General features: G+C 38.7%; 1 protein-coding gene and 1 long non-coding RNA gene across 2 annotated transcripts in view; one reads left to right on the top strand and one right to left on the bottom strand.

Moving 5' to 3' along the window:
• The window catches only part of SV2C (synaptic vesicle glycoprotein 2C), a 112,174-nt gene extending 99,552 nt beyond the window's left edge, over nt 1-12,622 (bottom strand). The window contains exon 1 of the mRNA XM_030470881.2: nt 12,534-12,622. The gene's annotated coding sequence lies outside the window, so the exon portion shown is untranslated. The remainder of the gene's footprint in view (nt 1-12,533) is intronic.
• Nucleotides 12,623-12,876: 254 nt separating this feature from the next.
• LOC115601203 lies at nt 12,877-17,466 on the top strand. The gene is made up of 2 exons (XR_003989259.1): nt 12,877-13,738; nt 15,983-17,466. It is a non-coding gene; the product is annotated as an uncharacterized LOC115601203 (long non-coding RNA).
• The last annotated feature ends 4,531 nt before the right edge of the window (nt 17,467-21,997 follow it).

Genomic DNA, 21,997 nt, shown 5'->3' with positions numbered 1-21,997 from the left:
GCCACAGACACAAGCTCCCTTTAAGCTCAGACCTAGGCACCTCAACTCTGCCTGAGCTACACCATAAAGTACCTGTCTCCTATCCCTTGCTGTTTCTGAATCTCAGACTGGATTTCCTTGACTAATCTTGGACATAGCACTGCCTCACCTTGTCCAATGAGCTCCAGACTGCCGCTAAAAAACTGTTGCTGCTCCCACCATCTCTGTACACACTGTCTGGGGCCCATACTCCACCAGCAAAGGTCCCACCCTGCCTACACTATAATCCCCCTCAACTCCAGGCTGAAGCCTGAGTTTAGAGCTCCTGGACCAGAAGGCAGATGTTGTGAGGGGTCCAGCTGAGACTCATCAGGACAAACAAGGTCTGTTGGGCACTCCGCATTCTCACAGAGACTGAGGGTATGTGCAATCTATCCTTAGAACTGTGAAAGCTCACTAAAACCAGAAATGAGACTACTGCCAGCAGGGTGAAATTTTCTATACATGGCTCCTTACCTCTACAGGAAAATCTGAAGGCATCTCTAAACTCCAGAAGGCTGGAAACTGCTTTATGCATACAGAATGGTATACCCAAAACTATGACACCTGTTGTGATCAAAACTATAATCTGGAGGATCACCTGTAACAGCCACAGAAAGACACATATTGGGAAAAGTGGCAGTATTTTTCATTTGCAATCACTGATTATAGCTATGACCAGAATGGCTAGTAGAAAGCTCACTTTTGGCATATGTAGCAAGTCAAGTCTACAATCAGATATTAGCTTAGTTCTCCTTTCTGGTGAGGTGTGGGGAACACTGCATTTCAGCTGCTAACTGCCAGTTTTAGCATCAAGCCTCTTATCTCTGTGTGATCTCCATTTTCTTTTCTGCCACATGAAGCAGCTACGCAATCTTCAAGACTGAAGAGGCTGTTTCAAAGGGACATTAAGGATGAACATTTGGGACTGGATTAGAATTAATTAAAATGCTCACAGTGAAACCAGTGGGATTTGGAATGAACATGCACCACCTTATCCAGACTGATTATCTTCAGCAGTTTACTAGGAGTACATGCTAAAACCACATAAGAAACAATGCTAAATTCTGGACAACTTTTAACATTGACTAGGATTGTGAATTTTCAGCAATTCTTAATTATTACATCATGAGAAAAATGTCACTGAAAGAAACCCTTGAAAATGCAGAAGACTGAAAGAACAGGACCTTTGCAACACTGCTATTCTTGGGGGCCATGGGTTTGATTTCCTGTGCTGCTACTCAAATAACATATTATACATATTATCAAAGCAGGATTTATTCTGTCATATATAAAGCTGCGAATAGAAGCAATTGGACATTTTTTGGAGGGGGTGGTTTCAAAAGTCTTAAGTTGGTTGAATCTTAGTCTTAGCACGCTTAAAAATGTTAACCTCACAGTTCTAATGGGAGGACATTTACCGCTGCCAGTTGCAGAGAATGAATGTATGAAATCCTCTCCTTTCTTAAGTAACCTTAAAAGGGCTTTAATGAAAAGAAACTGGAATATAAACATGGGGAAAATTAGTAGTAGTTGCTTAAATATGAAAAAAAAAAATCCTGCTTATGAAGAAAGTACAAGAAGAAACAATTCACTCGTGTGTGTAGACATAGGTCCAAAGCAGGCAAAATAAACAACAAAGTCCCAGTAAAACACAGCAGCCAAGCTGTAAAAGCAATTTTCCTTTTCTACCAAAAAAAGATAAAAAATCAGACGTCATGTTTAAATTTAATAACCAAAACAATTTTAGAAAAGGAATTCTTGCTTCATCAGCCAATTAGTTTTTGATTATAGCTTACAATTAGTTTTTAAAAAGGATCACATTGTGGTGGCCTGAGGATATATGTCACATTGATTAAGTGCTTATTTCCCTGAATGTATGTGTATCAGCCAACATTGAAAATAGTTTTGCAGATTGTGTAGCTGATGCCATGTTAAGTGCTTGCACCCCTAAAGCAAGGGACATTCCCATTAAGGAAAGAGAGTTTTTAATTTAATCCAGAATTTCACAGAAATTTGGATGAGTGTATCTTTTCTTAAAGCCAGGCTAGCCTCGCAATTAGATCAGAGCTATGTCCAGGGAAGTTTTGAGCATCTCCAAGGACAGAGATACCACAGTGGTCCTGTGTACCTACTGCAGTACTTCACCACCCCCACACTGAAGAATTTCTTCCCTCTATGTTGTTCAAATTTCCATTCCATTTCCTGACTCCATCTTCTTTATAATCAGTCATTAGATTAGAGAAGGCAGCAATTAGATCCTCCCCATTTTCCTTTGGTCTTCTCTTCCCAGCTGAGGAAACCCACAGCCCCTCCTTATGCATGCTTATGCTAGACTACCAGGCTATCTGTGTCTTTCTTCACTCAGTGGAGAATGCGGTTGTTCTATTCTGAAAGACTGTCCATGGATCAAGCACTAGGGAAGCTTACAACATTTAGCAAACATTTTCATCCTATCCCTACCAGAATAACATACATTCCTTAAAACACCAATTGGGATGTTACACATGTTTCAGATCATACCTCTGAGTGATTCATATTTCAGCAAATATACACAATAACTCTTTAGTAACTTCTATGAGCAATATTTACTTTAGAGAGCAGTCACACCACCAGCAGATTGAAATAAGCTGGTTTCCAATAGTTTCCCAAATACTGGAAAATAGGTTTTCTTCCTTTGGACTATGGGGCAAGGAGTCACCGTATTTATTTTGTACATTTTCTACAGTGAAATTTGTTATTTTCAGAGATACCTAATTTCACAGAGAGAAGCAGTTTTCTCATTTACCAAATGATTTAAGTGTAATGGCAGCAGAGTGCTGATCTACTTAATAATTTTGTACAGCTGGTCATACCAAGGAATCTCCTAAATTACGCTCCAAGACCACATGAATGATAAGCATTCACTAAATACTGCGGGGAGGAGAGGGAGGAGTGGGGTGGCGAGAAAAAGAAAAAACCCAGAAAATAATTATAATTCTGTGACTTTTGACAGTTTTCTGCCATGAAACTGTAGCTGGAGCGAAACTGAAACTTTAAAACTGAGAAGGAAGGTGATTCTTAATATTTTTAAGTTATTATTATGAAGTCATAGAATGCTATGTGGGAAAGTGAACATCAATCAGGAGGCAATTCAGTCATCTTCTTAGGCAAGAAGATGAGCCAGATATGAGAAATAAGCATTACTCAAAGGTTTTATGAATTTCAACTCCAGACAGGAACTTGAGAAACATTTCGTGGATTTTCACAAATCCAAGTACACTAATCTTCTCTGAAGTGATTGATAAGTCAAAGAATGGCTTTGATACACTAAAGAAAAGCATCCTGAATGGGTTACTCTTGAGTTGTTGCTTAGTCATTTCAGTCAAAAGATGTCTCAGAGAAATTCTCCGTATTTTCTTTTTAATTACTTAGTTTTATTGGTTGATCTAGGTGTGTAATCAAAACTGTAATGCTGTTTTACAGCAGAAAAAAAAGGCTCATTGTTTTAACCATTGAACAAATGCGAACTGAAAGAGAATTTCCAGGTGTCTTTATTTCTACAAAGGAAGCTAGTTCAAAACAAGCAGCACTCAGGACAAAACTGCTTTGAGGAGGTAAGGTGTCCAGTAGCAAAACATTAGGATTGCTTCTAGATTACTAATGAGTAGTGCCACATCTTGGATGGCTACTGTCTCCGTGGACAGACATGGGCACGAACAGACAGTGGAGAGCCAGGCTGTAACTCCAGCAAGTATCATGTTAGATGTTTATGTTTTGTTCATTTTAAATTTAGCTGTTAAGGTTCTTCAGGTAGGAGCAAGTCTCTTCTGTTCCATATAGGACCTAATAAATAATGGTCTTTGACAAGAATTCATTTTAGCCAATTAACACCCATTTTCTAAACATCCATTTACTAAAATGTGTTTGGACAATTGGATAACAGTTTGGGTTTTTTTCCTGCCTTGCAGTTTTTCTGAGCAAATACACAGAACCACCCAGATGGCATTATCTTTTAAAGTCTGTGAGTTTTCTATTGTTTGGTTGTTCAAGATACAAGGCCTGATACCTTACTTGGGTTTTTCATTACAGGTATCTCCTGCTTTCAACTGGAGTACGTCTTCTAGTGAGAGTATTTCCAGGGTCTCTGAAAGTGAGGCCATGATATTTATGATTATAAATATGGGTCTAAACATCTGTTTAGATATTAAAAGTTTAAAGAGTGGCTCAGATCCTTAGCACCACATACTAAGCAGAACTTTTAAGAGCTTTGCAATTAATTTGCGCTTGGACTCTTCCAAGTTCAAACGTGAACTGAGCATGGAATTTTATTTGAAGAAGCAAAAATTAAACAGAATGTAATTTATTTTAGCAAACAGATGTTAGATGTTCCGATATGGTGTCTAACATTTATACCACTTTTTTGTGTTTTCTAGGAAAAGCATACTCACTTCTCCATTTCCAAGTTTTTTCTATTTTCCTTCCAGGACTTCATTTGAAGGCAAGAAAAGGACTGGAAAAGAATTAGTATTTCAACTAAATAGACCAAAGAAATTATCAAAGAATAACATATAAGGCTTTTCCAGTTTTCCCAATAAGTGGGCTGAATTTTTGCTGCATCAGACTTGGCCTACACAACTTGGGAAGACCTGAGAAATATATTAAACTTGTGGACATATTTGATAGTTTAGAATACCAAAGAATGCACTTTAAGTGTACACATGTTGTGGCCCGCAGGGATTATGCCCTCAATAAGCAAATGTAGTGACCTGAACTCCTTTAGAAATAGGAATGTTGCACACTTTCAGGAGATGCATGTTTTTTAAAGTCAGAGTGTGATCTGGCTTTATATTTTTCTTTACACAATATGTATGTATTTCCATTCACAAAATCAAATAACATTCCTCATTTACATTATGTATACCAATGGGTATTTAAAAACTGAAATACTACAAAACATTTACTCTTCCAACTACTCCCTCCACATAGAGGTTATTATACGGAAAAGCTTTATTCTGAATTTAAAACATAATTAGTCTAATTATGCAACTGATAAGAGCAACACTTCAGATATTCCAATGATTTTCCTATCAGTTTTTGTAACATTACTATTACAATAGATGTAGCTTTGGTTTTCCATGCTCTCCTCTCTCCTGTTTTTACTTCAGACCCATGAGAGTGCACAACCTTTCTAAGTCACAAGATACATGGGGGAAAACTGTCAGAGCAGCTACATATGAAAGAATGTGCAATGCATAAAATATATGGGAAAAGGCTTTTAATTCCTATAAAAGTAATTTTTCCTTTGGTCATTTTCAACTTTAGTCCTTTGAAGTGCAATAAAAAAACTACAAAAGGTACATATAGAAAATACAGCTTTTTCTTCTTAAAACTAAAGCCTTTATAACCTTTGTAAGGTTTTATAAGGTAGGTATACACCATAAATAAGACATGGGATTTTTTTTTACTTATGGTACTGACAAACATATCTATCTGAATTTTTCCCTGCTAATTATCATAACAATATCTGGCAAGGCTAACCATGTAGGTTCTATTCAAATACAAGTTTAAGATATCTCTGGATACATGGAATCTTAGAAGGACACACACTTTCTGGTCAGACGCTTATTTATTTATCAGTGTAGTTAAGACTATTTAAAATCAAAGAGAAAATAATTATCAGAGAAAAAAGATTGATGAAATATATGGCCTTTTTTCTCTGATGAAACCTCCAGACTGACAGATCCTGAGCCAAATTCCCACTGACTGCAATTCCATTCACCTTGTTTGAATTATAGTGGGTTGTACTGGGATCTAAATTGGTCAATATATGTATGAATGCAGATCTGTAATAATCTGTGGCATCCTTCCTCTCACAAATGAGATGAAGACACCTGTTGATGTCATCTTAACTGAGACTTAGGCCCCTATATAATACCTAATAGCTCAGTGGGACACTTATCTTCATGCTGTTTACAGGCAGTCATCCCAAAATATTTTTAATGGGTTATTGCATTTCAAAAGTTGCACATGTAACATCTTTCTAAGAGATAATGGGAAATGTTTTCTACAACAAAAATCAGGGCCTCTGTATCAATTGCAGTATTATGGCAAATGGATGACATTTTAACTTATGCTGCTATGCACCATTGGGTACCCTGTAGTAATGAAGGATAACCACATCCTGGCATGCATTAACAAGCGATTTACCTGCAGTAATTATTCCCCTCTGCTTGTGAAACTACGTCTAGTTTAGCATGTCCAATTTTGCTCTCCTTACCAACACCTAATAATAAGGAAGAAATTCTTCATGATGAGGCCAGTGAAGCACAGGAATGGTTGGAGGTTTGGAGTTTTGAAGATATTCAGCCTTTGACAGGGCAAGGCCCTGAGCAATCTAATTTAAGAGTTTGCCCTGCTTTGGGAAGGGGACTGGATGAAACGACTTCAAGGAGTCCCTTCAAATGTACATTATTCCATTATTCTTTTGCATTGCAGTAGTGTTGTGCAGAAACCTTCTTGCAAGTTTTAAACTTGTTAGCTTTGAACGGAAGGCAATCTACCTTCATCGTGGCCCACGCTGTAGGATAACATCAAGCATGTCTGAGGTTTGTTCAGAGCATCATCCTGGTATACTAGTCTGCAACAGAAACTAGCTATTTTAAGTATCTTCATTTTGACTATGGTATACTGCAGCTAGTGGTGATGTGGCATGCTGAGGGAAACCGAGGGAAAGACAGACTATATCTACATAGCAGAGAGTCCCACAAGCCTTAATACTTCTTGGTTTGTTTGTTGGATTTTGGTTCAGTTTTTTTCTGGGTGGGGTTTTTTTTTTCCTGAACCCTTATAAGATTTTTTCCTGAACCCTTATAAGATTTCCAGGCACAGTAATGAGTTTATTGGTGATATGTCTTACATTTTTTCTCTTGACAGTCTCCCTGTTGCCAGAACTTCATTTCTTTAACAAAGCTGAGAGGAAATAACAGTTGAATTAGTTATTAGAATATAAGGTGCTGCTCGCACACTGAGAAAGAATGTTAAAAGGGTAAGTGAATCTGGTGGCAGTGGCTGGCTGTGCACCAGCTAGACATGAAGAGAGGCAGTGAGTCCTGCTCATGTGAGGAGGTCTAGACACCAAGAAGAATACTGTCCAAAAGCAAAAGCCACTGTCAGCTGCACAGCTACCTGCCAGTATGAAAAGTAGGAGACCGAGACATGTGAAATGTTAACATTTGGTATCTTTATCTACTGCATTTAGAATTACCTTCTTTTATTTGTTGATTAAACCCAGATCAGTAAAAACTGAGGTGAACTTTGCTCTGTAAAATCAAGAATATGCATTCTCTAGACTCACAGGAGACCATAGTAACACTTGGTCTTACTTTTCCTTTCAGGACCAGCCTTTCACAACTTACAAAGCAGTACCCAAACATTCACAGATCCATAAACCTCTCAAGAAGTGCTAACAAGCCATCACTATAGGATCTTCATATTTTGTACTGAGCAATTTACTGTGTTGGTGTGAGAGTTAGTTAAAAAGGGAATAAGATCTGGTGCCTTCATATAAGTACAAGAAAGGTATCACAAGTGTGCTGCAGAGAGCTTTCAACATGATCAGGAAATGGAGAAATACACTGTTGATCTTATCTTTATCGTTTGGTGCTTGGATATATTTTGTGATGGAATTTTCAAGCGGTTCCTTTCTAATGAAAATAAATATGTATTTTCTCTCATTTTTACAGACAGCAAGGATGTGAGACATGAGCTGACCAAGAGGCAGGATTTCAAGAAACCACACAGCTAAATGTAGCTAAAAGCTACGTGTTGGAGACCAGCAACTTCCATCTGTAAGTGCTGTTCCAAGGAATCACTCATTTTCAGCCTTATAAGCAGTTCAGAGGACCACTTCATTTGTAAGGCCGTGGCAATGGCTGCAATTCCCGGATAAAACAAAACCGTGCAATGTCAGAGCAGGGCAGGGGGACAGAAAGGTGGAATCCCATTTGCAAAACCATCTTCTTGGGATTAGCACTGCACTTTTTTGCAGAAAGGGAAGTTTATCCTCTAGCTTTGTATGCCACAAAAATGGTGCCACTTAAAGATCCAGAGGCTCTATGAGATGCAGTGAGCAAAGTTGCCTTTCAGTTCCACATTTAACTGTATTTCTAAATAATTAGTTTCTGTGATGTATTTCACAATGTTTTTCCCTATACAAAAACTCATATGATCATTAAAGGGAAAAAAATCCTGCACTATCCTCTAATGCTGCTGCCAACTGTATTCACTGTAATGTGGATTTTCAATCAAAAATCTAGACATGCTTGTGAGACACAGGCTATCATTGTAGAACAAAGCACGTAACTAGATCCACACAGCCACGACCACAAAAATAACCTGCTGAGAATGAAAGAGCCAGCTACAGGGATGCTGCTTTATCTTAAAAAAAATCTTGCTGCTGGCAAGGAAACATGAAGCTGCAGCAATACCATATTTTTCAGGAGTCTCAGATCAATATAAAGCTATATGCCTTGTGTGTGCTGAAACAGCTACAACACATGGTAGGTATCATCTGCGTTTTCAATATGGTGCACTTTTAGTTGAATTAGAAATATTTGGATGGAATGCCCACCTAATTATGAAAATCTCTGACGGTCTGTTGATGCATGTAAGGTCTTTACTGCCAGCGGCTGGCCAGCAGAAATGCAGACATAGGTAAGAATTCAGTCTTAAAAATGAAATGACGTTATGGTATCTTAATCGCATTACACTGCATTATACCTTAATCAATTTCATTGTTATGCCTGCAACATTTAAACTTTTATTAGCCTCTCTGGGTGGGAAAGTGACTAAGAGTTTGAACCACAGAGAAGGAAAGGATTTGCTCAGTGTTGCTTTACCCCTTCTGTTTGGTTTTTAATAAGAGGACAACAGCTTCAGTAATAATCATGCTAAAGAATTTGCATTTGATTAATATACACATATTTATCTCTCACTGGTGTAAAAATAGTAACTTGAAACCAAACCTAACATATCACAGACAGCAACATATATATTTACGGGCAAGTAGGTACTCTGTATGTTTAGGATGTCTCCAGAAGAACCACGTAGCAACACACAAAATGAAAGATTAATTAAAATGTGAGGCTATCAACCGGTGTTTTATGGAAAAAAAGGCCCACCATGTCTTGTAGTATAGTTACTAGAGAATATATCACATTTAATTAAAACCGGAAACAGTTAGCTAATTTAAAAGAAAAATTTCTTTTTCTTCCCAGTGTAAATACTTTGAGCATACTTTCAATTAATTTTTCCATTCTACTGCTTACAAACACTTAAAAGAAGACAAGCTCTAAATCCAGTTCCCTGAATCATTTTAGAAAGGACTCCATTCTGTTTTAATAGGAAAATGTTATGCACTACATAATACGAAGGCGGTAGCAGCAGCTGTGCGTTCCCTATCACAGGTTTGCAAACACATTTAATCTAATTGATGAGCTTTTGTTTAAACAAGCGTTGATATGCATCCTGTGATGCATATGGGTTGCAAAGATTCACAGCAACATACAACCCAAGTGATCTGTCTGTGATGCTGAAACAACTTTTATATGACTGAGAATGTGAAGTATCTTCATTGATACTATTTTCACACAAAACCACTAGCTAATTATATAGCTGAATTCATTGTGGTTCCCACCAAAATCTACAACAGAACTCACACCAATTTTACTGGGATGATCAGGACCACTGTGAATAAACATTTGTCCTCTGTGCTTTGGAACACACCATTAAAAAAAATAATTTGAAATCCACCATTACTGCGAGCCACTTATAAAAGCTTAGACACTCAGGCACTTACAAAATTGATTATAGGTTTCATATTGTCATCTGAGGTAACACCATGTTTTGCAAACATAACTGAACACTTCATGCGATTTTCCTTTGTTGCAAACATATTTATTTCTTGCGTGTTGCTGACAACTGAGAAAAAAACCTAACACCTTTGCTTTACTATTATTAAAAAATAATTAGATTTATCAAATAAACAATCAGAAAACATTTGGCTTGATATCATTTGGCCAAATACAAATCTATTTTTCCAGAATGCAATGACATTTTACATCAAGTTGTCATCAGGGGAAGTCTATGTCTAGTCTGCACGACAGATATTCAGGGTCATCTTTATTGATTAAACAGTATGAATCCAGCTTCAGAAATATAGACATTAAACAGTTTCTTCTTTTCTTTCTTCAAATATCATTTGTAAGATGTTTGGAGGCTCAATGTGTGTCAATAATTTTAATTGACAGACTTTTTGTCAATATTTGCCTGTGTAAATATTTTCTCCAAATATAAATGAAACTGTACTTGGAACTTACTGTGAGGTATCTTAGCGTATTCTGCATTTCTTTGGAATACAGAAAAGCAATGCTTCTCAATCCCACATTAGAGAAACAATTTTTAAAAAAAAAAAAAAAAAAAGACCAAACCAGTAAGATTTAACGTATGCTATCCTTCTGTAAAATTGCAGAAAATGGATAGGTGAGAGGGAAGGGAAGAAAAGGAGTCTCAGGCTTACCATGGTGCCTTGTTCTCTATGAAGATGCTGGATAAATGCATAATTAAGGGAAAACTATGAATATTGTACAAAATAGTGCAATAGTAGTTTTCATTCCCACAGGGACATCAGACCATGAAAAGAAGATCATTGTAAAATTTCAATAATTCAGGAGGACATATGGCATAGTTAAAACAGAGCTCTTTCCCACAGAGAACTCAGAGGAAAACAACATAAGTATACCATTTACAATTTTTCTGATTGGAGAACTTATTTGTTTTGTGTGTTGCTGGTTTTGTTTGGGGCTTTTTTTTTCTTGTTTTTTTCTTCCCTCCTGCCCCTTTCTTCTCCTTTCTTCCCCCCAGATCTTTTGTGGCTAATTTTAAATTCATCAAGAAGTTCCTTCCAAAATCTCCTTACATCTCTACTTCCAGTTCTATCTGCAATTCCCTCACAAAGCAGTAATTTTTGGCATAGTTTGTGCCACCTCTATAGATCAATTCAGCATCTCCCTCTCCCTCCTAAGGCAGAAGTTGCTGTGAGCTCCCTGCACTGCAGCGCAATGCAGCCCGAGTATCAGCAGTACCAATTGTGTTTGTCTGAGTAGGTTTCCCTTGTGTTCTACTAACCACTGCAATCTGCCACCCCCTCCACCAGAGTTACGCTCATCAGCCTCTTAACCCTGGAAGGAGAGCAGGGTACTATCAATGACGGTGGAGCCTCATGGTGATCTCGGCTTCTTTTGAAGAGATGATCTGCCTCCTCCCTGCCTATCTTTATATGCTTCTTTTTCATATCTTCCTTCTCACCTCAGCCTCCCCATTTCTGTTCAGATGTGCTGTGGCTGCCCCATGACTCAGATTGCACTCTCGCCCCCCACTCGCACTGCGCCCACACTGCTTGGCAGGATTAGGCTCCCAAGACTTGCCCATGACCTCCATGCTCCATTACCCCCATTTCACTCAGCCCTCAGGTGCCTGGGGTGTCCTGCCTGTCAGGACTGCCAGACCAGCTCTTTCACCTCTTTGCATCCCTCGGGCTCTTCTGCTCTACAATCTTCTTAAAATTGGATGGAGTCGCCCCAAAAAAAGTCACCATCCCATGGCACTTCCTAGCCCTGGGACTTGGACTGTGACTCCTCTGTGCTTCCCTGCTCATATACTGCCAGAAGCATCTCAGGATCTAAATCCTCAAAGCACTAGGAAAGCAGTAACTTGGTGTGTTTTGGAAAGGTCCTTTCGTAAAGCTGTAAGGGAGTCCACCCTCCCCTCTATGGGTCACGAACGCTAAACTATTCTCCCAACATAGTATGAGAACCAATCCTTGATGGCAACCTACAGTGAGAAAAGCAACACAGTTTTCAAAACACCTAAATTGGTTTGACTTGGTTTTTGGTTTTTGGTTTTTTTTTCTTTTCTGTTTCAGGGTGCCTTCTAAACACATCTTAGAAAGTGTCAGTTCCCTAAGGAGCTGGAATCTTGGCACACTTCCTGCATCTTTGATTCTCCTCACCATCCTTACCTCTAGGACATCTTCAAGCTTGTTTTCTTCAAACATCTGGAGTCTGCGAACCCCCAGTTTCCGCTCCCCTAGCGTGGAAAAGTTCTGCCAGCCTTAACATGCCGGTCAGCTTCAAAAGCAGAGATTAGACGCTCGGATCTGCGCAACCTACTCTAACTGCGGAGAAGAGCGACCGAGCTCTGGGTAGAGCTGGAGTGAGCAGCAGCCGAGCACAAACTGCTCCTCCCGCTCACCGCCGAGACATGAGGGAACCCCGCGCTCCCTGCACCGCCCGGCCTGCCCGGAAGAGAGCTCTCCCCGCACCCCGGCCATCAAACCGCCCGAAAGTCCCGTGGTAAAAGTTGAAGTCCCGAAAAAAAAAAAGGGGGGGGGGGGAGGGGGGGAAGAAAAGAAAGAAAAAAGGGAAAAGTTGCCCGGAAGCAGCAACGGCCGCCTGACTGCCCGGAGCACCACTTACCGACCGGCGGGGCAGCGGCGGAAAGCCGCGGCGCGACTGGGTTGCGGGGCGTTCCCGGCTCCTCTGCTCACCGCCTGCCTCCTGCTCCCGGCGAGCTGCTGCGGGAGGGAGCGTCGAGCCTCCCGGAGAAGCCGCCAGGCGTGACGGATCAGAGGAGGGGCGGACCGGAGTGGCGGTGTGGGCTTCGCGTTGCGGTGAAGCCTCTGCGGCAGTGCTGGGGAGAGAGAGGGAGAGCGGGCGGGCAAGGCGTGGAGGGGGGCGCAGAGGGGTGCAGGGGGGCGCGGCGCGGAGGCAGGCGCGGAGGCAGGCGCGGGCGGCCGCCGCCACCATCAATAATTGAAGGCGTGGGGATCGGGGAGGGGGACTCCTACCGCAGGCAGCCGGAGAGAGGGAGGCACAGAACCGCCCCCCCTCGGGCCCCCCCGCGGGGAAGGCTGGGAAGCCTGTGCGAAAACAAGCCCATTTTAGCCGGTATGAGTGAAAAACAGAAACAGTGACATCCATACTTGCGCTTATTTCAGAAGACAGTATTTTATGAGAAGTGGTGACAGGGCAGAGCGTATGAAACTGCTTGTTTCAGAACGGGTTGCAACAGGCCCTCCGACTACCAAAAGATCTCTGCATCCTTCCTTCTTACTGTCCTCCCCGAGCACGGGCCATGAGCGCTTCACAGCAACAGTGCAAAGCTGCCTGCACATGCAAAGACTGTGTATGGAGATCAGGGTGAAAGAAGTGAAGTTGGCCTAGGAAGTCCCACAAGCAAGATTCACTTCTCTGATTGGAAAAATTCCTGACTATGAGAAAAGTGAAGCATTAAAATGGATTGCCTTGGGTGATGGTGGAATCCGTATCATCCCTGGCTTTTAAGAAAATCATACATTTGAAGATGATTGATTGATTTGTCTTGGGAGAAATGGATAAACTAGATTATCTTGTGAAGCCTTTCTTCGGATTCAGGTTCTATGAACCTGAGGTTCTTATGTTTATTACCATTATCAACAGCATTTTTAATGCAGTGGCATCAAGGACTCAAAGTGATAGCATAACTTTCTTGCACTAGGTGCAACAGCCACTGCAGAATAAAGAACATGGAGACAATTCCTCCTTTATACACATTTACCTGCAATTTCACTGGCAAAGTGTGTAATGTGACAAACATAGTGGTGCTGCCAGAGTGAAGACATGAAAGAAAGTGAAGAGAGCAGGTAGGACTCCGTATTAAAACTACTTTTTAAAATCATCAAGTATTCCACCAGTTTTATTAACCAATAAGGGTCTTGGGTTCATCTCTCCAAAATGTGTTAAACCATGCATTGTACCTGTAATAGGAAGGTACAGATCTGAGCAGATCCCACCACTGCCTCTGCCTTGTACCAAGCACATGCCTAGTGTGTGGCTCCTGCAGAGTTGCAATTTCTGCCTTGGTAGTTTTGCCTTGGAGTCTTCTGTCAATATTGTGAGTTTATATACATGTTTTCCTATGCTCTGAAATGCTTTTCGTTTCCTCTGTTGTTCAACGAAAGACTCAAACAGCAAAGGAAACTGGCTTACTGATCGGCTACCCAAGGGGAAAAGATGAGTTGAACTATGCATGGAGTGCTGTCAAGTGTGAACAAAAGTGGAGAAGCAGAAAAGAAATACCTATTACTTTTCTGTCCTTTTCAGTAATCCTAGCATTAGAAAATTGTGCCTGGTGTTAGAAAACGGCACCTCTGGGTTAATAAATCAAACTTGCCGTGTGCAATATACAAGAAAAACAAAGATTCCAAAATTTTCCTGTGGCAACAACAACAAAAAAAGAGACTCTGCTACACGAGAAGAATGATGGTAAAATGTTGTTTCCATCCATTTACTGTTGACTATCTAATAGAAACATTTCTGTAGATAAAATGCATCTTAAACCAACCCCATTGTGTTTTACTGACATAAACTGACTAGGACAGAAGACAGGCTCCTTGTGTGTTCTTGAGCAAATGCAGCAACTAACTCTGAAAGAAAAAATACCACCAGATTTAGGTTTTGAATATACAGGACTAAAATGCTAAGGAAAATAAATCAGTGTGATACGAGCACAACAGACAGACTCAAGGCTTTTTTTTAACCTTACCTTCAGATTCCACAGAGAAAGGACCACTACAGCAGCCACATAGCTTCTCACCTACCACACTAGATAGAGGAAGGCTCACATGATAGGTTTCCAGGCATTTCATAGAAACAGGCAGATACACTAAAGGATAAAACCAGGAATTTTATTCACAGAAGTAAAATTGTGCAGTTTCATGGTTGGGTTACTGAAGTAACACTGTATTGCTACTGCAGAGAACAACTCTGCCACTTGTCTGCATACTTTGCCACTTTCTTAGCATCAGCTTTATTGTTTGTGTGGTTTCAGGGTAAAAATGGGCTGGTGAGGAGATCTGAAGCAGAATAAGCTGCAATTAAGCTTATGACATCTGCTTCTCTGCTAGTTTTCTGTAGAGACTCCATTACATATTCATTTACAGCTATCACAGACCAAATAACAAAGTTTTTTTTGCTAGTTAAAGATCTGGAATATGACTTTGTATATATTGCATTTAAACAAGGCAATGGGAAATGAATATAAAGTGCACAGAAATATTTAGGGTTAATCCGCAGCAATGAGTCCTGGGAGCTGCTGTGGTAAACAGCTTACCTCAGCCACTAAAGCACTTCCATATTTTATTGTATGCAGTGTATAAACTTTTCAGACTACACCCATACACAGTGACCTAACAGAACAGGACCCAGTCCTGAATGAGACATTTGGACACCTCTTTGTTTCAAATAAGTAACAGCATGAAAAGGTCACTTAAATGTACAGAAGGAATTCATTATGGTTACAAGTGACAGAGACAGAAAAATATTTCTACAGTTTGTCTAAAAGAAAAAGAATAATTAAGTTTTCTTTATTTTTTCTTGAAGTTCTCTTTAGTGATATATGATATACTTGTCTGAATCTGACCCTAAAGATTGTGTATCATAATGCTTAGCTATATCTAATTGGAAATATTAGACAAATATAAAGAGCATTACAGTGAAAGGGAAAAATCTGACACTTCTTTGCTCTCAAATGAAAATCACTTTTTAAATCAGCCTATATGGCACTGATTCATACACATACACACATCAGACCATGTTTTCTTGTGGCCTCATTAAACAAAAAACAAAACAAAACAAAACAAACAATACCAACCATGACAGGTAAAGGCTGCCACTGATAAAAAATATCCTCTACCTCTTCTAGAATTGAAAGTAAAGAATCGCTAAATAAATCTTCATATAATGTAAGCAGGAGCAACATTATCAGGTGACTAAGTACTCTACCAACAGGAGAAATATTAATACCTGAATACTTTTGGTAATGATACAAACATGAAAAACAAATCTCTCACCTTCTTGACATAACATGTTTCTCTCTTGTCTTACAGCTGCCTATATTTCAAATCTGATTGGCAGGAATGAGTGGCTTCCTGAACAAGAAGGAACATTAAATGTGTATATCTCCTAAATCCTAGTTTAGGGTCTTCTGCTGACCTGCTGCTCTGACCTTGAACAGATCATCTCCTCAAGCCACCACTTCCTTTCTTGTTCTTTTCTAGTCTTGTTTATTTAAGATGGTGTATCTTAGACATGAGGAATAGTATGGTTGCACTGCATATATCCACTGTTCTCATAATTAGTGTTGAAAATAATTTGTAATTCATACACCTCTGTATCTAAGTATAATAAAAGACAGGCCTCATTTCTGCAAGGACTACTGCATGATGTTAACTAAGCACTATGTTCAGTTGAATCCCTGGGGAATACTCCTTGTACAAAACAGTCCTATTCAGTGCTGTAAATCTTGCTGCACTGAGGCCTAAATTTGCAACAAGATAAATCCTATTTTTGTTCATGGCAATAAAAGCTTAACTGAAAAAAAAAATTGTTACTAACTGTTTAGAATTTTTTATCTATATGTTAATGTACGTGTACAAGTACATTGAACTAGTGATGAGTTCTGAATCATATTAAGCATGTGATTAGAAATTTGCTTCTTTTTCAAGTATCATATTGCTTCTGCCTTTGACCACTCTTGTTAAAGTGATTTCTGATACTGTGATGTACTGTTCAGAGAGGTTTATTCTTTTAGGTTTACATAGTGCTACAGTATACATCATACTCGAGCACAATTCGTACTGATATATATTGCCCCCAATACTGGGGACACCATGCAAATACTAGGAAGAAAAGTTCCTGACCAAAGAACTCAAACATGAACTTAACCCAGTGAAGAGTCATTTATTCAAAACTATAAAAGTGAAAGAGGGCAGCAAGAAATACAAAGTATCTCATTATTTTCACTTACTGATTGATAAAATGGCAGATAAATTTAAAAGGTGATAAATACAATTCAATGTGTATTGTAAAAACAATGTCTTTTACGTGTACAGTGATATGACCTAGAGAACCCTGCTACAATGTAACTTGCCTTGTTAGTATATTACATTAAGTATCTCATGCTGAATATATTCAGTTTCATTACTTAAATACACCTGCTTTTTAAAAACAAACAAACATTTCTATTGTGGCATGACTGACTGCTGCAAACCAGTTTTAAAGCTCTTTCACCTACAACACAGCGTATAGATAATGCCACGTTTCCATCTAAATAAAACTTGTAAGATGCTTTTTCGTATTTCTGACAGGCAGTGCTGAAGTGTCTAGAGGCTGTGCAATGAATCTGTATTTTCATAGCTACGTATTTGTACCTGTATTCTCTGAGGTATATTCTCTGGGACCAGGTAAATGGCATGAAGATACAATGAAATTATGCCAGGATTACCTTTTAAATTAAGAGTATGCTCAAGGGAATATTTTATCATTTAAAATCTGTAAACGAATCATGTAAATAAATCTGGTCATTCAATCATAAACCCACAGTCTTTCTGCAGGTATCTCAGTCATGCATATGATGCCCCAGGGTGTTGAATCTTGCATACATATTTAAGGAATAATGAAAAGCTATGTTAATCACAACTTGACTGAAGCTTTCCTATGGCCTGTATAGGCATCTGAAGAGACTTGCAAACATTGTTTGTAGTATGAAGCTAGAACATATCACAGAGCTGAAATATGAGTTGACATGGTAGCTTCACAAAGAATCCATAAAAACAACAAATTTAATGGGCTACACTTGTACAGTGTAACTTATTCATTGTTTTGTTTCTAATTTTTTTCCATATAAGGCGGTGAAACAAGTGTATTTGTCCTACTGAATTTCTAAGAGAAAACAATCCCAAGATCAATAGAAATTCCACAGAAGACTTTGGGGTTCTATTCATTACATATATTGCTCCATTCCTCTAAGACATTCAATCAAAGACCAGAATAAAGCCAAAAGAAACTCAAATTCTGAAGATAAAACAGTAATAGGAGGTCTACACAAAACACTTTTAAGAAACGGAATTAAATAAACATCATTAAACATCAAGTGTGCTTTGCACAGGCATTGGCCATTCTGGGTTAAGTTAATGAAAAGAATCTTATTTTCCTGGAATTCTCCTAGTTAGATAGCAACTCTAGGAGCCTTTCCTTAATTTTTTAACACTGAGCATAAAATACTTCAAAACCTGGACCATTTTCTTTTCTATTATATCTTCTGGGCCATCTTAACAGATTTTGAACCTTATATATAAAAAAAACTCTTTTAGAATTGCATTTCTGGAAGTATTTTCATTTGGGCATCTTAATCTGCATTAGAAGGCAAATTATTTTATGATTATTTGGTGCTTCAGGAACTCATCAGGTCTCCTCTCCTCACGTTCTTACCAAACACTAACAGTGCTAAATCAGCAAGAAATAATATACTGGATTGCAGTGATTTTAAATGTTAGAAACTGTATTTAGAAAGAGAACACATTTTACTCGTTCATAAGCTTAGAAACACTACTGCTTAAAATAGAAAATGCTCTATGAAACAAAGTAAAAGAGTTCATGAAGTTAGTGAGTACAAGCATGTTGTGACTGGGCTATGGGGCTATCCCATGGACCATGTAACTTAATTTGCCCCTAAAAGTAAAGCCCAAACTCCCTACAACTAATGCTTTTACCTGGACTATCTCCATTGAGATACTCAGTGGAATAGCTGACACACTGTTCTACAAAAGGACAACGAGGATCAGTGTATCTGCTGTAGTACATAAATTTATTGAATGCTGCTTTTATAAAAGGCAATTCGGTTCAACAGAATAAAACAAATGGGCCAAATCTTGCTCACATTAGACTACTCATCACCTGGAATTGGAGGCAATTTCTCCACATAAAGGCCTTATGGGCTGTTCACACAGAAAAGAATTACTCCAACAAATGTCAGTAGTTGAAAAAAAAAAAAACCCAAACAACAAAACACAAACCAAAAAACAAAATGAAAACCAAAAAAACCAACCCAACAAAACACATGAAAGAACATAAGATTTGGCTTAGGATTTCCATCCATAAGAGTAAACTGAATCCATGAAACAGGCTTTTAACTCTATGTTGCAACTAAGAGCATTTATAGAACTGAATCATTCTTTTCTTAGTACAAAGGGAAGTAAAAACACAGGTCTGAAACAAATGGGTGAAAATAAGCACTAAATTCTGCAGCAAGATACAAAATCCCAGTCTTAGAATTGCTATTTTTTTATATTCCTGTGCAACACCCAGAAAATGACATTCTGAGGTGACTGGTTTCCACATGCTGCTGGAAAATACAGTAAACAATGTACACAGTAGTGCAATTTATACATCAATTCTAGAGGTCAAATTAGCACTGAATGTTCAAGCATATAAGCAAAAGCTGAAATTACAGTGAAACTGTAAATAAGGGTGATCACATCCTATTTTCATCCTTCCTAGTAGGAGGTTTCATGCTATCCTCCTTGCTTTGTAAGTAATATCCAGTTTGCAAATATCCTATGTGCAGTCATGAACCCCAGATCCAACTACTTTACAACATGCCAGGAGAAGGGCACATCAGTTTGCAGTGAGTTATGTACAGGCTATGAGTGTGTAATGGAGAACAACCCTAGAGATGCTTTGTATTTAAGGATCGGGAGCCAAATTTTGATGTCACTTAAACTAACAGAGATTTTGCATTTTGGCAGGAGTAGAATTGAGCTGCAAATCTGCTAAAGAGTACTCATGGCTATGTGTAAATAACATGTTCCAAGAGACTGTCTCATTGCAAATATAATCTTATTAAACATTTTAAAAACAGAGTAAAATTAGGAGTTCCTGTAGAGTGCATCCATCAAGCTACTTCTGATTCAAAGAACAAGGAGGACTCATCAACGTAAATCCAAAACATTCAGAAATCCTCCGATATGATGCAAATGTTGCCACAGCTGGAGAAAGGGTAAGTCTGAATTCTGTCTTTCCCCGCCTCTCCCCCACCCTTCATCCTAGAATTATCTGAATCAGCTATATCAAACACCCACACATAGAGACACCATTTTGGTGATTCATTTGAAACATTCACAAGCCCACAATTATAATGAAATCTTTGAAAGCTGAACTTGAAACACACTGTTTCTCCCAATGATCAGTTCACATAAGAGGGGCTTCTAAGTAAATAGTCATATGACTAACAACTCACTAACACAGGAGTTTCTGAAGGATGTTTATTTTTCACTCTTGCTCCCTAAATGATGTCTGCATCTAAATTATAAAACTATGCCCGGTCAAATAACTTGCAAAACTAATCTAAACATGCTTAGTAAGTCTTTTTCAATAGCAGATAATTAAATTTATCATAATGTTAGCAAGAAATGTATTCAGATTTTTCTATTTCTGGGCAGTATTATTTATTTAACTTTTGCCTTGGATAATTCTTCCAACCGTCTTTTGCAGCTCTTCAATTAGTTTTTCTCTGATATTATTTTTAACGTTAAGAATGTTAGTTCCCAAAATGAGAAAACTTGTATGAAAAGCCCACCAAAATTTATTTTACTTTTATGGTGACACAGCTTTTATAATCAAAACTGATGAAGTTATAATGGAGCATTAGAAATCTACATTGGTCTCTACTTATAAAAAGAACATCAAAATGCTAATGCAAAATAATATATATTTTTTTCTGACTTCTGCTATTTCATAAACAATTGAATGACTTGATTTAAATTAATCACTGTTTTTACAGAAATACGCAGCTGCAGTTGATCTTATCTCCTACTTACCAACTTACAAATCACCGAGCTAACTTCGTTTTTGCCTTAGATCACATACATAAAATATAATAGTACATAAGGAAGGACATGACAGGAAGAGAGAATTTAGTTTTCTTCATCTAATATTTTTCTGAATATGTATGTCCAAATTGAGAATTTTGTTGCTAGGAGCAACACCATACAAAGTATTCTCCCAGCTGCCTCAGTTACTCCAGCTCCATCTACTTATCATCGTATGTATTTTCTACATGTAATGTCCTCCCTACTGATTTCATTCTTATAAACTTCAAAGTCAACCATTTCTTCCAGAAAGCCAACAGAGGCAATCATCCAAATGGTTGTTTTGTTCCAACAACACATCCAGAAATGGGATGATATTAGAGAAGGGAGAGGTAAAAAAATACCAGAATTTGGTCAATGCCAAATGTTGTTTCCCAAGACACCAAAAATAGCACCTCTATGCTTCTTTCTGAAATTCTCTAATTCTAGGAGAAACTTTTGACAAACATTGAGTATGCTGGCAGACATGTGATGGATAAGAGTACAATCAAGAACTTGTTGCCCAAGTATGTACAGACAACCACTGTAAGAAAATGGGGATTGCTGAACCTTCTCAGGATGAAGTCACTGGTAGGTAAAATGATGTTCACCTACATCTTTTGTACTTTTCAAAATGGGTGTAAATCTGATAACTTCTGCCTCTAGCTACCTGATTTATGCCCTGCCATGAATTTATTGTAAAAGTTTAAGTACATAAGGAGCTTCAGGTACATTAAGTGCTAGAATTTCATCTAAATGTGATTTCCCATGTTTGCTCAACTTGAAATGCTTCTAGGAATCTGCACCAAGTTGAGCAACCAGAAATCTAAATGAGGGCAAATTATGTCTGTGATTAGGTCTGGATTTAAAAGAATATATATGATATGCCTAATGTCAGGGAGTAGCGGAAGCAGGCTGCTCAACAAGGGAAACTGTGAGCTAAACATGAGAGTAAGGCACGCAGGGGCAGTGACAAGAAGCACAGGCTCACAAAAACCTAACAAGGCAAGCAGGACAGGTCCAGTGACACTAACAAGGTTCTGCTTAGAACCTTGATCCTCAGACAAGTCCACAGGTGTAGCGCAGGTCCAAGGTCAAGCCAAGAAGTTGAGTCAGCAAGTCAGTGACGGGATCAGGTCTGGAGACAGCAAACAAGACCACCAGCAGTCCAGTGACAGCCAGACAAATCCACAGAGATAAGGCAAGTTTGGGATG

This window comes from Strigops habroptila, chromosome Z (assembly GCF_004027225.2).
Source record: "Strigops habroptila isolate Jane chromosome Z, bStrHab1.2.pri, whole genome shotgun sequence".
In the NCBI taxonomy this organism is placed as follows: Eukaryota; Metazoa; Chordata; class Aves; order Psittaciformes; family Psittacidae; genus Strigops; species Strigops habroptila.
Note: the sequence above shows the minus strand (reverse complement) of the source record. Positions and strands in the feature narration are given on the sequence as shown.